At 48.6% G+C, this 4,543-nt stretch overlaps 1 pseudogene; it reads left to right on the forward strand.

Moving 5' to 3' along the window:
• The first annotated feature begins 4,186 nt into the window (after positions 1-4,186).
• Positions 4,187-4,327, forward strand: LOC116967655 (annotated as a pseudogene).
• The last annotated feature ends 216 nt before the right edge of the window (positions 4,328-4,543 follow it).

Raw genomic sequence — 4,543 nt, forward strand, 5'->3', positions numbered from 1 at the left:
GTAACACCTCACGGATGTTCTCAATCTCACGGCCGTGGTTTTTCAGGATGTTGTGAATAAAGTAGCAATATAGTTGTGTGATGGTCTTGGGAACTCTCTGCAGGTCCCGGTGTGTTTGTGTAAAGAAGGGGCCCAATGTCAGACCGAGGATCCAGCAGTAGGAGGGGTTGTAGCTCATGGTGTACAGGATCTCGTTCTCCTTCACGTGTTTGAAAACAGCTGCTGCCACCGTCTGGTCTTCAAAATACCTGGTGAAATTTTCCTTCCGTTCCACACCATCAAATCCAAGGATTTCTGCTGAGACACTGATCTCTGCCTTTTCCATTAAATGTAACGCAGTGGGGCGGGTGGTCACTAGCACTGAACACCCTGGGAGCAGCTTGTGCTGGATTAAACTGTACACAATGTCAGACACTTCACACCACCACTCGGGATCTGGGCACTGGTGCTTAGGTTCTATATCTCTCCGACGGTCAGCAAAATCGATTCTGCCCTTGAATTCATCCAAACCATCGAATATAAACAGCAATCCCTCTGGGTTCTTCCAGACCTCTCCCAGGATATTCTTAAAGTAAGGATACTGTTCCAGAATCAGTTCCTTCAGTGTTACTCTGCAGTTAATAGTGTTCAAATCCCGGAATTTAAAACTGAATACAAACTGGAAGTGTTGGTATATTTTCCCCGTGGCCCAGTCATGAACAATCTTTTGCACCAATGTTGTTTTTCCGATCCCCGGGACACCGGCCACTGATGCTGAACTCCCAGATCGGGATTTCCTCCGGGAAAAGCTGCTCTGGAACAAGTGATCTGTCCTGATTTTTTCCAGTTCTCTCCGGAGACATTTCTTTCTCCACTCTTCATGGTCCCGACCTCTTGCCAGCAGCTCATATTCCACCAGTGTCCGATCTCGAACAGTGGAGATGATTGTGAGCTCAGCGTATCGATCAAGCAACTGGAAAACCTTAACCTTCTCCTTCATCAGGATCGTGTTCACGCTCAGTGGTTCAGTCTGTGCCCGTAGAGTCTCCCTGTGTTTCTGTTGAACATCTTGCATGGGAACAGGCAGATAATGGACACAATGTTAGATGTCTCAACTCAAAACTCAACATTCATGATTACTAAAATGAGTTCAATACCCTTCGGTGAGGTGAGCCACGGCTGAGAAAATCACCAGCCAAGCAGATTGTGATATTAACTGCTCTGTGAAAGTGAGCCCGTTCCCCGGACAGTCCCTCATTGTCCTGCAGTTGATTCTCCCATGACAAACACAGCTTGCATTTCTTTTGGGTTTGAACACAGCCTTTGTAAAACGCCAGTGTTGATCTGCTGGGCACAGACAGAGTAGATGGGCATGTGGTGTTCTGTCAGAGGGACATCTGGAGGGAAATACCCAGCAGCTCAGGCAGCACATGTGGGGAGGGGGGATATCAACGTTGGAGGAAGGAGGTGGGCAGGGAGGATGAGCAGAAGGGGAGGGAAGGAGAAAGAGACAGACGGGGACTGGGACGGGGAGAGGGAACGGGTGCAGAGGTGGAAGGGCGAGAGTGAGGGGTGTATTGGAGGGGATATGGAACTTGGAGGGGAGAGGCAAAGAGAGGGGAGGAGGAGGGGATTGGGTGTTGGGGAAGGGGAGAGAGAGCGAGTGGGAGAAGGGGGGGGGGGTGGAAGGGGAAATGTGATGCTGATCATTGAAACGTTTTGCGATCAATGTTGAGTCCAGAAGGCTGTCACGCATTGTACTGGGAGATGAGGTACTAATCTGTGATTCACGCACGGTTTGTGTGGTGGACGAAAGACAGAGGGGGCAGAGTGTGACTGGAATCACCAGAAGTGACAGTCAATTGTTCAGAGTCATCGGTCAAAACTGCAAGTAGCTTTCAACTGGAAAAACATTTTGTTTCCCTGCATGGCTGGAAGCAAAGTGGGGAAAGGACAGATGTTCATCTGGAAGTGACATTAGAAATGGGATGGCTGCTGGACATGGAGGAGCAGGAGCAGTCATGAAGGAAGCAATGCATTCGACATACGGGTAGAGGTAGGATGTTGTATCTAGAGGTGGGACATTATTGTGAGTTGTCAACAATTGTGAAAAATCATCAATTGAGCAAGAAGGATCGTGGGGTAGACAGTGAAGACCAGGGAAATGCTGTTCTTGCCCGGTCCAGGAGCAGAGGAGTGGAAAACAGAGTAGATCCATTCATATTTCTGTCCACTGTGTGTGTAGGGGATCCCGCGGTTAAAGACGATAGACATTGCAGATCTCCAGGGATGTTCTAAGAATTCAGTGTGTCAGGACCCTACCAGGAATGTGTGGGGTTACACAGTGTGTCAGGCCCCATCCAGGGGTGTTTGGGGCATAACTGCGCTCTCATTCTCCCCTGGGTGTCCACTGAATTTCACAGATCTCTCTCATAACCTGACACAGTGCAAAACCTTGTACAATTAACGCGGTAGAAATAATGCAATGTAATAGTTCCAATGTATGTCCGAGATCGACTGATCTCGGTACTACTATCGACCTCTTTTGTTAACCTTGGACCATCCTTGATCGGACTTTCCTCATTTTACTTTGTACTAAACGTTATCTCCTTATATGTCTGTACCCTGCAAATGGCTCTATTGCAATCATGCATTTTCTTTCTGCTGACTAGGCAGAATGCCACAAAAGATTTCACTGCATTTCGGTTCAAGTGACAATACACCAAACTAAGTTAAATTTTACTTCGGAGTCACGTGAGTGATTCCGTGAAGAAGCCCCACCAGTCCCCATTCGTATCATCACATCATCCGCACTGGCGAGGCACCGGTCTGGCAGGCAACTCATTCCTGCCAGCGGTAAGTAAAAAACCTGCAGGTAAGTCTCAATACTTAACAGGCTGTATTTTCCTACAGGAACATCCTCTTACAGAAGTTTCCTGTTGGCTATAGTAGCGCAGTCCGGGCGAGCCGCTGGGAACCCGACATTGGGCTGTGGGAAAACCAAAGTCCAGACCGCAAACGCGGGAGCCGGCGGACGTCGGGTGCGTACTCCAGACCGCGGAGGTTCCCGTGGAGGGGTAGGTCCTTGCGGCATTAGGGTCCCGACTGCACCGTCGCAAACCCGGGGGGGGGGGGGGGGGGGGGGGGGGGGGGGAAGAGTGACACTCTATAACAAACCCGTAAATCGGGCGAGGAGAATACACTTCCCAATAAAAACAATGTTGCGGACGTCTGATAAGATGGAGCATCTGATAGAAGGGATGCTCCACCACGACAGGCTCCAGGAAGAGTTTCATTCCCAAAAGGTCACTCCACGGGCCGTGGCAGCAGCTTCAGGTAAGGGCTGTACAGAGAAAATCAGCTCCAGGAACAGGAGCTTTATATCCACGCGTCCTCTTGGGGGACCACGGCAGCAAAACCTGTAGACGAGCTGCATTATGTCTCCCTCATGAAAGAGGTTGAGCCTACCAGGGCAGAGTTATTCTGTCACTGAGGTTGGAGGTATTGGAAAGCATACCCCCAAGGCATAAAACTAAGCAAGTCTGTTTGAGCACAGCTCCAGCATGATATCCTCCAGCAAAAGAGCTTTATATCCTGAGGTAGAGGTGGACTCTGAGGTTGGAGGTATTGAAAAACATACCCCAAAGCATAAAGCCAAATAAGGCTGTTGAGCACAGCTCCAGTAGGATATGCTCCTGTAAGGGAGCTTTGTATTCGAAGGTCTCTTCAGGAAACTCTGGTTGCAGCACCTGGTCAGGCTGTCCAAAAATCCTCTCTCTATGAAAGAGATCACCAGTGGTCAGTATAACCAACTGTGAAGGTGGGAAATACCCGGAAGGGGCTAGACTTCCCATCATGCTATAAATGACGGGAATAAAAACGCTTAAGGGGTGACATTAAAATAAGCCGCTGAACTTTCTCCTAAGGCAAAATCCTATTGAACAAGTAAAAATGTGGATAAGAAGCAAAGTTGTCGGACCAATTGAGGTACCATTAAAGAGCAAAGCTTCATTGTTGCGGCAACAACACAAAAAACCCACGCCTTCGTGGACAGTAAACAATTCACTGAAATTGGTGGCAGCATGAAAGTTAGACAGAGGAAATCCCAGACACAAGTCGAGCTCAGGGAAAATATGGGACCATCTACAAGTTGGCAATGATTACACTTGTTGGTACTAATGATAATGACAACATGTGTTTGGGTCATGTGTTGCACGAAAATAGCATTTTCCCTTGATAAGGACGAAAGGGGTCCGAGTGGCCTTACAACACACAGATGGATGAGATCAAACCATGTAAAGCTGCACAATGCTAAGGATCCAAGGACAGAAATTGTCCAGAGTTGTTTTCAGAGCAGGCTCAGTATTATGGTCAGGAATGACTTTCGGGACGTAAAGACGTCTGGGGGCGTCTAGACAAGAAGGAGCACCTTATGGAAAGGATGCTCCATCATGACAATTCCAACGCAAGTACTATACTCGTGGGCCACTCTCTCAGCCGGGTCAGCTACCTCCAACTGAGGTCTCTACAGGGCAGACCCGTACTAAACAGGAGGAACCATACA

This window comes from Amblyraja radiata, chromosome 40, assembly GCF_010909765.2.
Source record: "Amblyraja radiata isolate CabotCenter1 chromosome 40, sAmbRad1.1.pri, whole genome shotgun sequence".
NCBI lineage: Eukaryota > Metazoa > Chordata > Chondrichthyes > Rajiformes > Rajidae > Amblyraja > Amblyraja radiata.